Here is a 20,883-nt window from a genome sequence, read left to right on the forward strand (position 1 = left end):
CGGAAGGCTGTAAAGTGCCTAGTCGGAAGATGAGGTGCTGTTCCTCCAGTTTGCGTTGGGCTTCACTGGAACAATGCAGCAGGCCAAGGACAGACATGTGGGCAAGAGAGCAGGGTGGAGTGTTAAAATGGCAAGCGACAGGGAGGTTTGGGTCATGCTTACGGACAGACCGAAGGTGTTCTACAAAGCGGTCACCCAGTCTGCATCTTGTTATGATCCCAGCTGAGGTAACCCTGGAACAAGCCTGATCCCAGAGTGCAACCCTGCTTGATAGACCCTGACTTTTATTTTGTTTGTTTAGATACGGGGAGAGTGGCTACTGAGCAGAGGCACAGGAGTCAGCTACTGAACTTTTAACAAAAGAATAAAACATTGATTCAACAAGTAAAGATGAACTATATTACAATACTCCTTCACCCACAGCTAAACCTTTACAGATATATACAGATTTGTAAGGATAACACAAGTTTGCAAAAGCTATCTTATATTCTAATGTTCACAGTAAGTGCTCAGTCCATGTAAACCAATAGGTGACCTGTGGTTAGACACACCACACTCTGAAACCAAGTGACAGATGCCACCCCAGACAGATGCTATGGATCTCTCATAAATCCCCTCCAGATGCTTGTTACACTGTGAGTTAGCCAGTCTCACTGAACCCTGTCTCTCACATGAGGGTTTCCAACTTTCACTCTCCAAGAGCTCACTTTGGAATCTTCTCCCAAACTGATGGTTTCACTCAGACACTTTCCGCAAGGAATCAGCTCCAGGGTTTCAAGCTCTCCTTCTGATTTTCCTCTGCCCTGGGTCACCACATGTACTCAAGCTGTCTTCCACACACACTCTCTCACCAACTCAGCCTTCACAGGACACCACTGCTTCATATGCCCATCGCAAAGAGTTACCGACCTTCAGGTGTCTCTTTGAACCTTCTTGCCTTTTTCAAGCTGTTCTCACTTTAAATCTGGAGCTTGGAGCCTTTCTCTCTGACCCTCACTCTTAACTTCACTTAACAGGACCTTTTCCCAGCTTCCTGTCCTTCCTTTAACTAGAAGGTCTTCTTTGGACTTTCTCTTCTTCCGCTCCCCTGGACTTTTGGGGTTTTTCTTAGCTTGGGCCTTGCTCTCTGTCCTACTTTTAGGTTGTTTCTGCTTCACAGCTGCCTGTCCAGCACACACTTTCACACCAACTGAACTCAGACACCTTCCAAAACAAACTATTGTCTTTCTTCTTCTATCTGTGTGTCTTTGGGAGAAACCTGCCTATCGCACCCCCCCCGCCCGCCCATTGCTAGGTTCTTCCTACTCTTGTGTGTTTCCTTTCACTTTATAGGGGTCGTAAACATCTCACTAGAAATGCAAGCACCTTTTTAAAGTGAAACTACAACTCCATTTGATCTTTTTTAACACAAAGACACAGAAATAATGATCAAACTTAAACTTTAAAGCTAAAACTCATTCCTAACACTCACAAATACAAGTACAACTTACTTAAGATATTTCTATTTCCTAACACAGATAGTGCCCCAGGCACCACCAACACCATCCCTGGGTATGTCCTGTCCCACCGGCAGGACCAGCAGAGGGTCAAGCCCACCGACTCCCACAGCTACCTCAACCACAAATCCTCACACCCCGCTTCCTGTAAGGACTCCATCCCATTCTCTCAGTTCCTTCGCCTCTGCCGCATCTGTTCTGATGATGCCACTTTCCAAAACAGCTCCTCTGACATGTCTTCCTTCTTCCTTAACCGAGGTTTTCCACCCATGGTAGTTGACAGGGCCCTCAACCGTGTCCGGCCCATCTCCCGCGCATCCACCCTCATACCTTCTCCTCCCTCCCAGAAACATGATAGGGTCCCCCTTGTCCTCACTTATCACCCCACCAGCCTCCGCATTCAAAGGATCATCCTCCGCCATTTCCGCCAACTCCAGCATGATGCCACCACCAAACACATCGTCCCTTCACCCCCCCGATGGCATTCCGCAGGGATCGTTCCCTCCGGGACACCCTGGTCCACTCCTCCATCACCCCCTACACCTCAACCCCCTCCCACGGCACCTTCCCATGCAACCGCAGAAGGTGCAACACCTGCCCCTTTACTTCCCCTCTCCTCACCGTCCAAGGGCCCAAACACTCCTTTCAAGTGAAGCAGCATTTCACTTGCATTTCCCCTAACTTAGTCTACTGCATTCGTTGCTCCCAATGCGGTCTCCTCTACATTGGAGAGACCAAACGCAGACTGGGTGACCGCTTTGCAGAACACCTGCGGTCTGTCCGCAAGCATTACCCAGACCTCCCTGTCGCTCGCCATTTCAACACTCCACCCTGTTCTCTTGCCCACATGTCCGTCCTTGGCCATCTGTTCCATGTTGTTCTTTCACAGAACGCTGACCCTTGTTCTTCTCTTACATTCACGCCACTATCAGCACCTTCTTTAGTCTTTAACATTATCATTAATACCCCTTTGTCTTGTGTCCATGACATCTTTGTCAATCTCCCCTGAGCTCCCACCTATCCCTGACCTATTTTCCTCAACCTGCTCCACCCCCTCTTAACCAGTATGAAATCCATCACATTTCGACTCTTTAGCTCTGAAGGAGAGTCACGTGGACTTAAACAGTTAACTCTGTTTCTCTCCACATACGCTGTCAGACCTGCTGAGTTTTTCCAGCATTTTCTGTTTTTATTTCAGATTTCCAGCATCCGCAGTATTTTGCTTTTATAAAAGTTAGGATGTTATGCTTCAGTTATACAGGGCATTGGTGAGACTGCACCTCGAATACTGTGTGCAGTTTTGGTCTCCTTATTTAAGGAAGGATGTAAATGCATTGGAGGCGGTTCAGAGGAGGTTTACTAGATTGATACCTGGAATGAGTGGGTTGTCTTATGAGGAAAGGTTGGACAGACTGGGCTTGTTTCCACTGGAGTTTAGAAGAGTGAGGGGTGATTTGATTGAAGTTTACAAGATCCTGAACGGCTTTGACAAGGTGGACGTGGAAAGGATGTTTCCTCTTGTGAGTGAGCCCAGAACTAGGGGACACTGTTTTAAAATTAGGGGTCGCCCTTTTAGGACAGAGATGAAGAAAATTTTTTTCTCTCAGAGGGTTGTTTGACTTTGGAACTCTCTGCCTCAGAAGGTGGTGGAGGCGGGGTCATTGAATATTTTTAAGGCAGAGGTAGATAGATTCTTGTTAGGTAAGGGAATCAAAGGTTATCGGGGGTAGAAGGGAATGTGGAAATCGAAATTGAATGATGGAGCAGTCTCGAGGGGCCGAATGGCCTACTCCTGTTCCTATTTTGTTTGTTCATATGTTCCTAAGTTCAGCCACACCAAACGGACTGTCAACCTGACTCTCTCTCACCGGGATTGACAGCCTGGTTATGTTACACCAAGTACCTGTGCAGCTAAACACTACATCAAACACACCTCACACCCAGCTCACACAGTACCAATAAAACTCAATTCAATAATGCACCAAAATGGCCAGAACATTCACCGGACACAGATATTCACAACTCAAAAACAAAATTAAAGGCATCCAGAGACTGCTGTATACATAGTCCAGGCTGTACCTGTCCTGGGAGTGTTTGATGGGGAAAGTGTAGAGGGAGCTTTACTCTGTAACTAACTCCATGCTGTACTTGTCCTAGGAGTGTTTGATGGGGACGGTGTAGAGGGAGCTTTACTCTGTATCTAACCCCATGCTGTACCTGTTCTGGGAGTGCTTGATGGGGACAGTGTAGAGGGAGCTTTACTCTGTATCTAACCCCGTGCTGTACCTGTTCTGGGAGTGTTTGATGGGGACAGTGTTGAGCTTACAATGATTGATGCAGGTTTACACCCAGGTACCTATCAGGTTATATGTCTAGAGGAGATTACAGATACAGGGAGGGCAGAGGCCATGGAGGGATTTGAAAACAAGGATGTGGATTTTAAAATGAAGATGTTATTTGACCGGGGCTGATGTAGGTCAGTGTGCACAGGGGGTTTGTGCGAATGGTGTTTAATGTGGGTTACGACATGGGCGTTGGAGTTTTGGAAGAGTTCAGGAGCATGGAAATGTTTGTTAATCAATTGGAAATGATTTTATCCAGTATCACGTAAATCCTGATAAAAGTTAATGAAATGTTTACTGCCGTGTAATTGGAGCCATCGACATGAGTTTTAAGCTGTCACTGTCTAACCTGTTTCTGCTTTTCGATTCTTTCTGCTCTGTGCTCCTCCCTGCACAGCTATTTGTTTAACTGGTGTTAACGTTGTTGGTAATCGAGTTGAATATTCCTATTGTTTGGCTGGTGAATTCCCCCCCCAGTGATAGGTGGTAAAAGCTGCCCTGATGGTTTGGAGTAATGTGGACCAGCAGGAAATGGGTCGATTGTGGCAAATCTCCAGATATCGGGAATCTCCCCGGTGCTTTCTGCTCATTATTCTATATACCCCCAGGATCATCAATTTGTTTTTAGTTCCTCCTCAGTCAGGATATAAAAATGTCTCAGGTGTTTACATCCCCATTCACCTCTCAGAACCAGAGGCTGACCACACTTGGAACTGAAGACTCCAACATGAAGCTGCTGCTCCTCACCCTGGTTATGTTGCTGGTGGCCCAGCAGATGCCAGATGCTGACGGTAAGGACTGGAACCCACAGCCCCCCACACAACCACCAGGCCCGGCAAAAACTGCCCGTCTGGGGAGAGAACCTGACTCTGCTCACCAGTGAGCTCAGTCTAATGGCAGGATGCAGGTCGCACTGAGTGAGACACGTGGGATGGGGAAGAGGCTGCCAGATTCACCCCGTGTGTCAGTCTCAGTGACCCACAGCAGGCAGCTGGAAGGTGGGCAGATATCAGGCCCCCTGAGCTGTCAGTGATGTGCAGATCTTTGCACACAGCTCCAGGCAGGATTGGACTGCAGAGTCCCAGGCAATTGGACAATGCAGGAAAACAGGAGCCCAAAGTGTATTCCGTGGGTGACATGTCTGAGGATCCAGCTGCTTCCTAAAGTCTAAACAATCATCACTAAGAGATCAAAGGCACCATTTCATCAGGAGGGACCAGTAAAAGGCGACAGTGACAGTGCTGTACCTGTCCTGGGAGTGTTTGATGGGGACAGTGTAGAGGGAGCTTTACTCTGTATCTAACCCCGTGCTGTACCTGTCCTGGGAGTGTTTGATGGGGACAGTGTAGAGGGATATTTACTCTGTATCTAACCCCGTGCTGTACCTGTCCTGGGAGTGTTTGATGGGGACAGTGTAGAGGGAGCTTTACTCTGTATCTAACCCTGTGCTGTACCTGTCCTGGGAGTGTTTGATGGGGACAGTGTAGAGGGAGCTTTACTCTGTATCTAACCCCACGCTGTACCTGCCCTGGGAGTATTTGATGGGGACATTGTAGAGGGAGCTTTACTCTGTATCTAACCCCATGCTGTACCTGTCCTGGGAGTGTTTGATGGGGACAGTGTAGAGGGAGCTTTACTCTGTATCTAACCCCATGCTGTACCTGTCCTGGGAGTGTTTGATGGGGACAGTGTAGAGGGAGCTTTACTCTGTATCTAACCCCGTGCTGTATCTGTCCTGGGAGTGTTTGATGGGAACAGTGTAGAGGGAGCTTTACTCTGTATCTAACCCCATGCTGTACCTGTCCTGGGAGTGTTTGATGGGGACAGTGTAGAGGGAGCTTTACTCTGTATCTAACCCCGTGCTGTATCTGTCCTGGGAGTGTTTGATGGGAACAGTGTAGAGTGAGATTTACTCTGTATCTAACCCTGTGCTGTACCTGCCCTGGGAGTGTTTGATGGGGACAGTGTTGAGGGAGATTTACTCTTTATCTAACACCGTGCTGTACCTGCCCTGGGAGTGTTTGATGGGGACAGTGTAGAGGGAGCTTTACTCTGTATCTAACCCCGTGCTGTACCTGTCCTGGGAGTGTTTGATGGGGACGGTGTAGAGGGAGCTTTACTCTGTATCTAACCCCGTGCTGTACCTGTCCTGGGAGTGTTTGATGGGGAAAGTGTAGAGGGAGCTTTACTCTGTATCTAACCCCGTGCTGTACCTGTCCTGGGAGTGTTTGATGGGAACAGTGTAGAGTGAGATTTACTCTGTATCTAACCCTGTGCTGTACCTGCCCTGGGAGTGTTTGATGGGGACAGTGTTGAGGGAGATTTACTCTTTATCTAACACCGTGCTGTACCTGTCCTGGGAGTGTTTGATGGGGACAGTGTAGAGGGAGCTTTACTCTTTATCTAAGCCCCTGCTGTACCTGTCTTGGGAGTGTTTGATGGGGACATTGTAGAGGGAGCTTTACTCTGTATCTAACCCCGTGCTGTACCTGTCCTGGGATTTTTTGATGGGGACGGTGTAGAGGGAGCTTTACTCTGTATCTAACCCCGTGCTGTACCTATCCTGGAGGTTTTTGATGTTTTTCACACTTTGATCTCTGGTATTATTTCTCTCTTTCCCAGCGTCTATGCTTCAATGTGCTGGAGGTGCCGGTCACTGCCAGTTGTCCTCATGTGTTGACGAGATTATGGATGTGGATGGAGACAATTGTGGTGACGGATTATTGTAAGTGAACACATGAAACATACACCGACCGACACAAAAAATCAATAATTGTCACCCATACCCTCATGTGTAATTTTCCAGTTGTTTGTCCACTTTCTCTTGTCCCCCACTTTCAACCTCTGACCCCTGCACTCTTGGCTGGTCCCCTGATATGAGGAGGTTCATTGGTGCCTGTGTGGAGTTTATTCAGTGTGTTTATCACTTGTCCTCCCCCCACAGCCTCTCGTTAGTTTGGAACTTGTGTCCCAGGGTCTCACTCTTTCATTGTGAACAGTCATGGGCTCTGACACCAACTGAAAGCCCCCTCCTCATGTGTGAGTCCAGATAGAGAGAGTTGGAATGATATTGATCCCTGGCTAATCATATGCCCTGATGCAGTGTCCTGAGGCTAAATGAACTGTGAACCCAGTCACAGAGCAGGAGGGGGCTGAATAGATTGAAGCTAGAAATCCACTAGATGACCCCATTCTCCAACTGTCCTGGGGTTGGACTGGGGAGAGCTACAAACTAGACAAGATGGAGGGGAATCTGTCACCGGTCACATTACCATGACAAACCCACCTGTAACTACCCACTTCCCCACCAACTCCCACTAAACCCAGGCTCAAACTGAAGAACAGCCCAGGACTGTCTGTCACATCACAGGAGGGGGAGAGGGAGGCAGAGAGAGAGAGAGAGGGAGGTGGAGTGACAGAGGGGCAGAGGGAGAGTGAGATCGAGGGGTTAAGGAGTGAAGCAGTTTTACTGTGAAATTCATTCAAGTGAACAAGAATGAGAAAAAGATGGGGTTTGTGAAGATGCCACAACCATTGCTCTGAGCCCCAATGTTCAACCCCAATGTTCAATCCCAATGTTCAACCTGAATGTTCAACCCCAATGTTCAACCCCAATGTTCAACCCCAATGTTCAACCCCAATGTTCAACCCCAATGTTCAACCCCAATGTTCAACCCCAATGTTCAACCTGAATGTTCAACCCCAATGTTCAACCCCAATGTTCAACCCCAATGTTCAACCCCAATGTTCAACCTGAATGTTCAACCCCAATGTTCAACCCCAATGTTCAACCCCAATGTTCAACCCCAATGTTCAATGTTCAACCCCAATGTTCAACCCCAATGTTCAACCCCAATGTTCAACCCCAATGTTCAATGTTTAACCCCAATGTTCAACATTGAGGACATTTCTCAAACTGACTCCATTTTCTCTCTTTCGCAGCTGTTGTCCTAAACCCAAAGACTAGCATTTCGGGTCGATGCAGGAGAATGTGGGCGAGTGAAAGGATCCCCATCTCCATCCCCCTGTGGCTCATCAATCTGTCAACCTAACACTCCCCAGCAAATCTCAACCCTGCTACCCAGATTCATCCCTGAATAAAGAATTTCTCCAATCTTCAATCGAATCATTGTCTTCATACTGCACATCTCAATATCTAAACAGAGTGGGGCAGGGGGGTTGAGGGGCAGGGGGGGTGAGGGGCAGGGGGTGTGAGGGGCAGGGGGGTGGGGTGAGAGGGGCAGGGGGGTGAGGGGCAGGGGGGTGTGAGGGGCAGGGGGGTGTGAGGGGCAGGGTGGTGTGAGGGGCAGGGGTGTGAGGAATGGGAAGGGGGGGTGAGGGGGATGGGAAAGGGGAAGGGGGCAGGGAGGGGTGTTGAAGAGTCAGGTGGTGGAGAGGGGAGTGATGGGGTAAAGGGGGTGAGGGGGCGAGGGGGTGAAGGGAGTAGGGGTGGGGAAGGGGAGCGAGGGGGTCAGGGGATGGGGTTGGGAGTGAGGGGGTGGGGTTGGGAGTGAGGGGGTGAGGGGGTGGGGTTGGGAGTGAGGGGGTGGGGTTGGGAGTGTGGGGGTGGGGTTGGGAGTGTGGGGGTGGGGTTGGGAGTGAGGGGGGGGTTGGGAGTGAGGGGGTGGGGTTGGGAGTGAGGGGGTGGGGTTGGGAGTGAGGGGGTGAGGGGGTGGTGTTGGGAGTGAGGGGGTGGGGTTGGGAGTGAGGGGGTCAGGGGGTGGGGTTGGGAGTGTGGGGGTGGGGTTGGGAGTGTGGGGCTGGGGTTGGGAGTGTTGGGGTGGGGTTGGGAGTGAGGGGGTGGGGTTGGGAGTGAGGGGGTGGGGTTGGGAGTGAGGGGGTGGGGTTGGGAGTGAGGGGTAGCTGAAGGGCTGGTGAGACGAATGAATGAGCAGGAGGGGGTGAGTGTGCAGGGATGTGGGGAGTGGGGTGTGACGGGGTGGGGAGTTTGGTGAGGGGAGGGTCCAGGAGGGGGTTGAGGTGGTAGGAAGGGATCATGAGAGGGCAGGGAGGGGAGAGAGGGTGAGTGGATGGGAAACAGGGTGAGAGATGGTCTAAGGGCAGAGAGGAGAGTGAGGGGATGGGGAGGGGCATGACCGAAGATGAGGAGGTTGAGCAGATTGGGGCCGGGAGGGAGCATGGAGGGTGGGGGAGGTATTATGGGGTACAGAGGGGGCTGAGGGAACGGGAAGGAGTGAGGCGGGTGAGGGGTGTGAAGGGGCAGGTAATGGGTTGAGGAGGCAAGGAGGGGGTTGAGGGGATGGGTGAGGGGACAAGAAGGGGTGAGAGAATGGGGAAGGGTTGAGGGGTAGGAAAGGGGAATGAGGCAGGTGAGGGGGCTGGGATGGGTTGAGGGGAAAGGAAGTGGGGAGTGAAGCAGCAAAGTGGGGTGAGAGGAAGGAGAGGAGTTAAGGGGCTGGAAGAGAAGAGTGAGGCAGGGTGAGGGGAATAAAGGGGCAGGGAGGGTTGAGGGGGTGGGGAAGGGGGTATGAAAAGGATGAAGGGGAAGGGTCTGGGTTGAGGGGGATGTGAGTGTCCGGGGAGGGAAGTGAGGGTGGCAGGGAGAGTGCAAGAGGGTGAGGGGAGGGGTAGGGCTGGAGTGAGGGTAATCGTTCGTCCCCTCACTCCCTCTGATTCTAAGAATCTGTTACTCTCCTTCCTTCATGGTCGTGTTTTTTATTCTGTTGGTTGTGTTGAAAAGTCAGCGTTTGGTGCCCATCCCGAATGCCCCTGAGATGAGGGGCAATTACTCCAGGTGGGGTATCACCAGGAAGCAGCACAGTCATAGCAGGACTTGTTTAACCTTATACTCCAACACCCCCCTTACAGTCAACACTGGGCAACAAGAACTGTAACTGCCCCCTCCACATTCCCGCCCCCTCCACATTCCCACCCTCTCCACATTCCCGCCTCCTCCACATTCCCGCCCACCCCACATTCCCGCCCCCTCCACATTCCCGCCCCCTCCACATTCCCGCCCCCTCCACATTCCCGCCCCCTCCACATTCCCGCCCACCCCACATTCCCGCCCCCTCCACATTCCCGCCCACCCCACATTCCCACCCCCTCCACATTCCCGCCCCCTCCACATTCCCGCCCCCTCCACATTCCCGCCCCCTCCACATTCCCACCCCCTCCACATTCCCGCCCCCTCCACATTCCCACCCCCTCCACATTCCCGCCTCCTCCACATTCCCGCCCACCCCACATTCCCGCCCCCTCCACATTCCCGCCCCCTCCACATTCCCGCCCTCTCCACATTCCCGCCCCCTCCACATTCCCGCCCACCCCACATTCCCGCCCCCTCCACATTCCCGCCCCCTCCACATTCCCGCCCACCCCACATTCCCGCCCCCTCCACATTCCCGCCCCCTCCACATTCCCGCCCACCCCACATTCCCGCCCACCCCACATTCCCGCCCCCTCCACATTCCCGCCCCCTCCACATTCCCGCCCACCCCACATTCCCACCCCCTCCACATTCCCACCCACCCCACATTCCCGCCCCCTCCACATTCCCGCCCACCCCACATTCCCGCCCCCTCCACATTCCCGCCCTCTCCACATTCTCGCCCACCCCACATTCCCGCCCCCTCCACATTCCCGCCCACCCCACATTCCCGCCCCCTCCACATTCCCGCCCACCCCACATTCCCGCCCCCTCCACATTCCCACCCACCCCACATTCCCGCCCCCTCCACATTCCCGCCCCCTCCACATTCCCGCCCACCCCACATTCCCGCCCCCTCCACATTCCCGCCCACCCCACATTCCCGCCCACCCCACATTCCCGCCCACCCCACATTCCCGCCCCCTCCACATTCCCGCCCACCCCATATTCCCGCCCCCTCCACATTCCCGTCCACTCCCGATAACCTTTCACCCCCTTGTTAGTCAGGAATCTATCCAGCTCCACCTTAAAATATCCAGAGACTCTGCTCCCACCGCTCTCTGGGGAAGAGAGTTCCAAAGACTCACCACCCTCTGAGAGAAAAAAACTCTCCTCATCTCTGTCTCTCACACTCACTCACTCTCACTCATTCTCACACACACTCACACTCTCACACACACTCACTCTCACTCACACTCAGTCACACTCTCTCACTCACTCTAACTCTCTCACACACTTTCACACTCACACTCGCACGCTCTTACACTCACTCTCACACACAGACTCACACACACTCACACTCCCTCACTCACACACTCACACTCAGTCACACTCACACTCTCACACACACACTCACACACTCTCACACTCACACACACACTCACTCTCACTCAAACACACACTCTCACACTCACACACACTCACATTCATGCTCTCTCACTCACACGCACTCAGTCACACTCACACTCACACACACACTCTCACACTCACACACACACTCTCACACACTCAAACACACACACTCACTCACACACTCAGTCACTCTCACACACTCACACATGCACTCACACTCACATACTCACTCTCACACTCAGTCACACTCACACTCTCACTCACACATACTCACACTCTCTCACTCACACTCACACACACTCACTCTCACACTCAGTCACACTCACATTCTTTCACACACTCACACACTCATACATGCACACTCACACATGCACTCACTCTCACACTTTCACACACACACACTCACACTCTCTCACTCACACACACTCACACATACTCAGTCACACTCACACTCTCTCACATTCAATCACTCACTCACTCTCACACTCACTCTCACAGACACACACACACTCACACTCTCTCACACTCAGTCACTCTTTCACACTCTCACACTCAGCCACTCTCTCACACTCACTCACACTCACTCTCACTCATTCTCACACACTCTCACACACACTCACACACACTCACACACACTCATTTACACTCACACGCTCTTACTCACACTCACTCTCTCACTCACACTCACTCACACTCACGCCCTCACACTCACACACACACACACTCTCTCACATACACTCACACTATCTCACTCTCACACTAGCACTCACTCACACTCACACTCGCACTCTCTCACACTCTCACACTCACTCACTCTCACACTCACTCACTCTCACTCGCTGTCAAACACACTCACTCTCACTCACACACAGTCACACTCGCACTCTCACACTCCCACACACGCACTCTCACACTCACACTCACACACTCTCACACTCACTCACACACTTACTCACACACCCTCTCACTCACACTCACACACACATTCAGTCACACTCTCTCACTCACACTCACATTCACACTCACACACACCCTCTCACTCACACACATGCTCACTCTCACTCTCACGCACACACTCACATACACGCTGTCTCTCACACACACACTCATACGCACTCTCTGACAAACACACACCCTTTCACTCACACTCTCTCACTCACACACACACGCACGCTCCCTCAGTCTCCCACACACACTCCCACTCACACAGATACGCACACACACGCTCTCACTCTCTCACTCACACTCACAGCCCCGATGGCTTCTATCTTTATACCCATGTATAGCTGTTCTTGTCTGCCTGGTCTTAATAAACAAACACACACTGTGTTTTCCCAATCCCTTATGAGCGGCTGCTGCCCTTGTGTCTTTATAACAACTTGTCAGGTGCAGCCCTCATCCCCTCTATTGGATACAGACTCGAAAGGATGGGACTGATAACCAGCTGAGCAATTCATTGCCGGGTCTGGCTGGGTCTCCTGCAGCAGTCATGCAGAGGGTGATGCAGCGGCCGTGTAACATGACTAATAATCCTAAGGTCTCAGCTGATGCCCTGGGAATATGGGATCAAATCCGACCACAGCAAATGTTGGAATTTAAATTCAACAAATAAATCTGGAATTGAAAAGCAGTTTTTGGTAATAGTTGTTTTGTTGGGTTGTCACTGCCCATAGTGTGTCCCTGGTGTGTCCTGGTGTGTCCCTGGTGTGTCCCTGGTGTGTCCCTGGTGTGTCCCTGGTGTGTACCTGGTGTGTACCTGGTGTGTCCCTGGTGTGTCCCTGGTGTGTATCTGGTGTGTACCTGGTGTGTCCCTGGTGTGTCCCTGGTGTGTATCTGGTGTGTCCCTGGTGTGTACCTGGTGTGTCCCTGGTGTGTATCTGGTGTGTACCTGGTGTGTCCCTGGTGTGTCCCTGGTGTGTATCTGGTGTGTCCCTGGTGTGTACCTGGTGTGTCCCTGGTGTGTATCTGGTGTGTACCTGGTGTGTCCCTGGTGTGTATCTGGTGTGTCCCTGGTGTGTCCCTGGTGTGTCCCTGGTGTGTCCCTGGTGTGTCCCTGGTGTGTATCTGGTGTGTCCCTGGTGTGTCCCTGGTGTGTCCCTGGTGTGTCCCTGGTGTGTCCCTGGTGTGTATCTGGTGTGTCCCTGGTGTCTCCCTGGTGTGTCCCTGGTGTGTACCTGGTGTCCCTGGTGTGTACCTGGTGTGTCCCTGGTGTGTACCTGGTGTGTACCTGGTGTCCCTGGTGTGTCCCTGGTGTGTACCTGGTGTGTACCTGGTGTGTCCCTGGTGTCCCTGGCGTGTCCCTGGCGTGTCCCTGGTGTGTCCCTGGTGTGTACCTGGTGTGTATCTGGTGTGTCCCTGGTGTGTCCCTGGTGTGTCCTTGGTGTGTCCCTGGTGTGTCCCTGGTGTGTCCCTGGTTGTCCCTGGTGTGTACCTGGTGTGTCCCTGGTGTGTCCCTGGTGTGTCCCTGGTGTGTATCTGGTGTGTCCCTGGTGTGTCCCTGGTGTGCCCCTGGTGTGTACCTGGTGTGTCCCTGGTGTGTCCCTGGTGTGTATCTGGTGTGTATCTGGTGTGTATCTGGTGTGTCCCTGGTGTGTACCTGGTGTGTCCCTGGTGTGTCCCTGGTGTGTCCCTGGTGTGTACCTGGTGTGTCCCTGGTGTGTCCCTGGTGTGTCCCTGGTGTGTACCTGGTGTGTCCCTGGTGTGTCCCTGGTGTGTACCTGGTGTGTCCCTGGTGTGTACCTGGTGTGTCCCTGGTGTGTACCTGGTGTGTCCCTGGTGTGTCCCTGGTGTGTACCTGGTGTGTACCTGGTGTGTCCCTGGTGTGTATCTGGTGTGTCCCTGGTGTGTCCCTGGTGTGTACCTGGTGTGTCCCTGGTGTGTATCTGGTGTGTATCTGGTGTGTATCTTGTGTGTCCCTGGTGTGTCCCTGGTGTGTACCTGGTGTGTATCTTGTGTGTCCCTGGTGTGTCCCTGGTGTGTACCTGGTGTGTAGCTGGTGTGTATCTGGTGTGTCCCTGGTGTGTCCCTGGTGTGTCCCTGGTGTGTACCTGGTGTGTATCTGGTGTGTATCTTGTGTGTCCCTGGTGTGTCCCTGGTGTGTATCCGGTGTGTATCTTGTGTGTCCCTGGTGTGTCCCTGGTGTGTACCTGGTGTGTAGCTGGTGTGTATCTGGTGTGTCCCTGGTGTGTCCCTGGTGTGTACCTGGTGTGTATCTGGTGTGTATCTGGTGTGTCCCTGGTGTGTCCCTAGTGTGTCCCTGGCGTGTACCTGGTGTGTCCCTGGTGTGTATCTGGTGTGTCCCTGGTGTGTCCCTGGTGTGTCCCTGGTGTGTCCCTGGTGTGTATCTGGTGTGTATCTGGTGTGTCCCTGGTGCGTATCTGGTGTGTATCTGGTGTGTCCCTGGTGTGTCCCTGGAGTGTACCTGGTGTGTATCTGGTGTGTCCCTGGTGTGTCCCTGGTGTGTACCTGGTGTGTACCTGGTGTGTATCTGGTGTGTATCTGGTGTGTCCCTGGTGTGTCCCTGGTGTGTATCTGGTGTGTCCCTGGTGTGTCCTTGGTGTGTACCTGGTGTGTACCTGGTGTGTATCTGGTGTGTATCTGGTGTGTCCCTGGTGTGTCCCTGGTGTGTCCCTGGTGTGTACCTGGTGTGTATCTGGTGTGTCCCTGGTGTGTCCCTGGTGTGTATCTGGTGTGTCCCTGGTGTGTCCCTGGTGTGTATCTGGTGTGTCCCTGGTGTGTACCTGGTGTGTCCCTGGTGTGTATCTGGTGTGTCCCTGGTGTGTCCCTGGTGTGTACCTGGTGTGTATCTGGTGTGTATCTGGTGTGTCCCTGGTGTGTCCCTGGTGTGTACCTGGTGTGTACTTGGTGTGTATCTGGTGTGTCCCTGGTGTGTCCCTGGTGTGTACCTGGTGTGTACCTGGTGTGTATCTGGTGTGTCCCTGGTGTGTCCCTGGTGTGTCCCTGGTGTGTCCCTGGTGTGTATCTGGTGTGTCCCTGGTGTGTCCCTGGTGTGTCCCTGGTGTGTCCCTGGTGTGTACCTGGTGTGTATATGGTGTGTCCCTGGTGTGTCCCTGGTGTGTCCCTGGTGTGTATCTGGTGTGTCCCTGGTGTGTCCCTGGTGTGTATCTGGTGTGTATCTGGTGTGTACCTGGTGTGTCCCTGGTGTGTATCTGGTGTGTCCCTGGTGTGTACCTGGTGTGTCCCTGGTGTGTATCTGGTGTGTCCCTGGTGTGTCCCTGGTGTGTACCTGGTGTGTCCCTGGTGTGTATCTGGTGTGTCCCTGGTGTGTCCCTGGTGTGTACCTGATGTGTACTTGGTGTGTATCTGGTGTGTCCCTGGTGTGTCCCTGGTGTGTACCTGGTGTGTATCTGGTGTGTATCTGGTGTGTCCCTGGTGTGTCCCTGGTGTGTCCCTGGTGTGTCCCTGGTGTGTCCCTGGTGTGTCCCTGGTGTGTATCTGGTGTGTCCCTGGTGTGTCCCTGGTGTGTCCCTGGTGTGTACTTGGTGTGTATCTGGTGTGTCCCTGGTGTGTCCCTGGTGTGTACCTGGTGTGTCCCTGGTGTGTATCTGGTGTGTCCCTGGTGTGTCCCTGGTGTGTCCCTGGTGTGTATCTGGTGTGTCCCTGGTGTGTCCCTGGTGTGTCCCTGGTGTGTCCCTGGTGTGTACCTGGTGTGTATATGGTGTGTCCCTGGTGTGTCCCTGGTGTGTCCCTGGTGTGTATCTGGTGTGTCCCTGGTGTGTCCCTGGTGTGTATCTGGTGTGTATCTGGTGTGTACCTGGTGTGTCCCTGGTGTGTATCTGGTGTGTCCCTGGTGTGTACCTGGTGTGTCCCTGGTGTGTATCTGGTGTGTCCCTGGTGTGTCCCTGGTGTGTACCTGGTGTGTCCCTGGTGTGTATCTGGTGTGTCCCTGGTGTGTCCCTGGTGTGTACCTGATGTGTACTTGGTGTGTATCTGGTGTGTCCCTGGTGTGTCCCTGGTGTGTACCTGGTGTGTATCTGGTGTGTATCTGGTGTGTCCCTGGTGTGTCCCTGGTGTGTCCCTGGTGTGTCCCTGGTGTGTCCCTGGTGTGTCCCTGGTGTGTATCTGGTGTGTCCCTGGTGTGTCCCTGGTGTGTCCCTGGTGTGTACCTGGTGTGTCCCTGGTGTGTATCTGGTGTGTCCCTGGTGTGTCCCTGGTGTGTCCCTGGTGTGTACCTGGTGTGTCCCTGGTGTGTCCCTGGTGTGTCCCTGGTGTGTACCTGGTGTGTCCCTGGTGTGTATCTGGTGTACCTGCTTAGACGCCATTAGCAGCCTTGAAGAAATTACCATGAAGCCTTTATTAACCTTTCAGGACTCTGTAGATATTTACAGTGCAGGGTACATGTATGGAGAGGACTCCCTAGGGTGTCCTAATGTCCCTCAGGGACATCCTTACCTGGCCTGGCCTAAAGGGAATGTGGAAGAGGTTGTTGGGGTTGGCTCTGTGTGGCGGGTGTGACTGGAATCCTCTCAGTTTACGCTGGTGACCTGCTCAATATCGTCACAGATCTAGCTGCCCCACAGAGGAAGCACCAATGCTAATAAAATCCACTCAGCTGGGATCAACTGAGGAAAATATTGTGGATTCCCTGCTTGGTGAGTGGTTGTCAGGGGAGATCTGGCCCTTTGCCTGGAGCAGTACCCACCTTTTCTAATTCGGAGTCTACGTTTGCCCTGTGAAGGGACCCTGGCTGGCGAGGTGGTAAGGGCTGAAGGCCAAAGCTGGCACTCGCCTACCTGCTGGACAGGGCCCGCTCGGAGTGCTGCCCATACAGGGGTCGAGTGCTGGTCATAAACCAACTGATGGCCGCAGTGTTGTGGGACTTTGATCCTCCGCTGGAGTTTGTTACTAAGAAACAGGAGAAACTCATTAGCTTATTCCAGGACGAAGGGAAGCACTGGGTCATTGCTGAGGCTCTGAGACTCCGGCTTGTGGAGGGCACTCAGGCACTAGAGGGTCTTCACACCATCTTCAGACCCTGCAGAGGTACCTTTACACTGAGCCCCCCTCCCCAGTCGTGTATTTTTCACCAGGTGTCCAGCCTCAGTTACGGCCTTCAGCTCCTGTTTATAGACCTGGGAGGTCTCAGTCCCCCCTGGCAGGGGTTGTCCAGGGGCTGATCGGAGTCTGGAACATGGCCACCTCACACTGGAGCTCTCTCCTGTCAAGAGTGGCTGCTGTCAGGGAGCCAGTGCTCAGAAATCCCAGCCACCACCAATGCAGGTCCATGTGGCTGGTGTAAGAGGGGACTCAGGCTGCTGGGGGGGCCAGAGTTGGGGATGTGTTGCGTAGCGGAGGCTTGGGCTAGAAGGTATCACATGAACAGGCACAACATGGGTCAATTACTGTCCAGTTCATGGCCAAAGACAGCCACAGCCTCAGGACGGTGGTGCTCAGCTCTGACTGCGCTGCAGCTGTCCAGGTGTTTCCAGTGCGCTGTGGCCTCCTGTCTGAATAGACCCCCCCACCCCCCCTCCGTTCGAACACATTTTCACATTGGCCCAGGTTCCAAAACCTCCCTCAGGAACTTCAGCCACACAATTGGACCCGTCTTGAGGAAATTCCCTCTGTGCTTTCCAGTTTCTGCCTGGAGGGGTTTCCTGTAAGAGCTGCTGCCCATCCTTCACTTCCTCACCTTCACCAACCCTCCAGACACACCATGGCATCCCCATCCTGCCATCGGCCCCCGGTGGAGGGGGGTCTCTAGGTGGGAATCCTCCTCTTTCCCATCGAGGGTTCGGAGTGGAGGGTATTACATGCAGCAGTGCTGTGCAATCCTGGATTGAGATGGTCACAGAGTCCCAGGCTGCCTGGATATTCCGCAGCCTTGAGGAGTCTGTGCTCCGTGTTTATATCGAGTGCGCGAGGTTCCTGCCCCTTTGGAACTATTTGAGGGGCCTGGGCATCGAGGTTCGGTTGCACTTCAGCCCCGTGCTCCTGAAGTTTGCCCACCGGGTGAGGAGGGGGATGGGCCGGGGGTGGGGTGGGGGGTGTCGGTCTGACCAAGGTGACCATTGACAGGTCCAGGCAGCAGGCAGCCGAGGGACTTGTTCAGTCCGATTGTCTGCCCCTGTTCCGTGGCTATGTCAGTGCCCAGGTGCCTCTGGTACGCTTCAGGCCTTTCAGGCTAGGGGAACAAGTCTTTCCTGTCTATCCTATCTGGGCCCCTCATAATTTTGAACACCTCAATTAAGTCACCCCTCAGCCTCCTCTGTTCTAAGGAAAACAACCCCAGCCTGTCCAATCTCTCCTCATAGCTGCAATTCTCAAGCCCTGGCAACATTCATGTAAATCTCCTCTGTCTCTCTCCAGAGCAATTATGTCCTTCCTGTAATGTGGGAACCAGAACTGTACACACAATTCCAGCTGTGGCCTAACCAGCGTTTTATACAGTTCCAGCATTACAACCCTGCTTTTGTAATCAATATCTCATCTAATAAAGGAAAGCATTCCATATGCTTTCTTGACCACCTTGTCCACCTGTCCTGCTACCCTCAGAGACCTGTGAACATGCACTCCAAGGTCTCTCACTTCCTCAACCCCTCTCAATAAAAACCTTCCCGTTTATTGAGCATTCCCTTGCTTTATTTGCCCTCCCCAAATGCATTACCTCACACTTTTCCAGATTGAATTCCATTTGGCACTTCACCCACTCAACCAAACCATTGACATCATTCTGGAGTCAACAGCTATCCTATCAACTACACAGACAGTTTGACAGTCATCTGCAAATTTCTCAATCATGCCTCCCACATTTAAGTCTTAATCATTAATATATACAACAAACAGCAAAGGCCCCAACACCGAGCCCTGTAGAACAACACTGGAAACAGTTTTCCATTCGCAAAAATATCCATCAACCATTACCCTTTGTTTCCTGTCACTGAGCCAATTTTGGATCCAACCTGCAACCTTCCCCTGTATCTCATGGGATGTCACTTTCCTGATCAATCTGCTATGTGGGACCTTGTCAAATGCCTTCCTAAAATCCATGTAGACAACATCCACTGCACTCCCCTCATCAATCATCCTCGTTACTTCCTCAAAAAATTACATTAAGTTAGTAAGACACAATTTCCCCCTAACAAATCCATGCTGATTGTCCCTGATTAATCTGTGCCTTTCTAAGTGACAGTTTATCCTGTCTCTCAGAATTGTTTCCAATAATTTACCCACCGCTGAAGTCAGACTGACCGGCCGGATCATCGATTATTGTAAAAACCCATCTGGCCCATTCATGTCCTTTAGGGAAGAAACCTGCTGTCCTTACCCGGTCTGGCCTACATGTGACTCCACACCCACAGTCAGCAATGACTACATCACATTTTTAAAGCATATTCTATCGATCCTGCCTGTCTGCTAAAACTGCTCCAGAATCTCCTGGAATGTAAAGATAACCCTGGCTCCATTTCTTCTCTGCAACCTGTATTCTTAAACCCCTCTCCCCTGTCCCCTCCACCCCTCTCCCCTGTCCCCTCCACCCCTCTCCCCTGTCCCCTCCACCCCTCTCCCCTGTCCCCTCCACCCTCACCTCCTGTAAATGCGAGAAGATCATGGACTTTTTTTTTATTCATTCCCGGGATGTGGGCTTCGCTGGCTGGCCCAGCATTTATTGCCCATCCCTAGTTGCCCTTGAGAAGATGGTGGTGAGCTGCCTTCTTGAGCCACTGCAGTCCATGTGGTGTAGGTACACCCACAGTGCTGTTAGGATGCAAGTTCCAGGATTTTGACCCAGCGACAGTGAAGGAACGGCGATATATTTCCAAGTCAGGATGGTGAGTGGCTTGGAGAGGAACTTCCAGGTGGTGGTGTTCCCATCTATCTGCTGCCCTTGTCCTTCTAGGTGGTAGTGGTCATGGGTTTAGAAGGTGAATTCCTGCAGTGCATCTTGTAGATGGTACACACTGCTGCTACTGTGCGTCGAGGGTGGAGGGAGTGAATATTTGTGGATGTGGTGCCAATCAAGTGGGCTGCTTTGTCCTGGACGGTGTCAAACTTCTTGAGTGTTGTGGGAGCTGCACTCATCCAGGCAAGTGGGGAGTATTCCATCACACTCCTGACTTGCGCCTTGTAGATGGTGGAGAGGCTCTGGAGAGCAGCAGGAGGTCCTCTAACCCACAGATGGCACTGGAGACCCAACAAGCTCACCCCGCCAGGGATGAGGCTGCCAGTGGGGTCAGTGCCTGTGGATCTCGGAGGAGGGGCCTCCCTGCAGTGCAGGAAGAGGGTGAATGATCTCAAAACCTCCACCAGGGTAGGTCAGCCTTCTCCCCATCTCAAACTCACACCCTCACAAAGCCCATCAGGCATTGGCAGAGTTAGAGTCCACAGAAACCTCACACACCACTGGCACTCGGACACCACCACTGATTCTCTCACACACACATTCACATCTTCATCTCCTGTCACCTCCTGCACAAGTTACATCTTCAACCCGGACATAGGTAACTCAGCACACACAGCAGGGAGGCACGCTTATCATCTACTCTTGTATCCGCTCACAGTCCGCTCCATCTGTCTTCATGCAGGACAATGACAGAGAGAGATCCCAGGCAGGAGGGGGAAGGGGGGTGGGAATGCCGGAGCTCAGGCCACTCTCCCCCTTTGAAGGGCAGGCAGCAGAGCTGGTCAGCGAGGACAGGGACCCTTCCTGCCGACGGCAAGATTGGTGCCTCTCAACAAGCCTCTGAGGATCCATCCACTAGTCTTCGCCCACCCACAGGCACAGTGAGTGCTCTTTAATATGGGTGACTGTCTAGCCAATCATTAAATACCCCATCTCTCT

At 52.8% G+C, this 20,883-nt stretch overlaps 1 long non-coding RNA gene across 1 annotated transcript; it reads left to right on the forward strand.

The window, feature by feature from the left end:
* The first annotated feature begins 4,441 nt into the window (after positions 1-4,441).
* LOC144676812 (uncharacterized) lies at positions 4,442-7,894 on the forward strand. Its single transcript, XR_013575429.1, has 3 exons — positions 4,442-4,629; positions 6,461-6,563; positions 7,781-7,894. It is a non-coding gene; the product is annotated as an uncharacterized LOC144676812 (long non-coding RNA).
* The last annotated feature ends 12,989 nt before the right edge of the window (positions 7,895-20,883 follow it).

Source organism: Cetorhinus maximus, unplaced genomic scaffold, assembly GCF_964194155.1.
Source record: "Cetorhinus maximus unplaced genomic scaffold, sCetMax3.hap1.1 HAP1_SCAFFOLD_1952, whole genome shotgun sequence".
Classification (NCBI taxonomy): domain Eukaryota; kingdom Metazoa; phylum Chordata; class Chondrichthyes; order Lamniformes; family Cetorhinidae; genus Cetorhinus; species Cetorhinus maximus.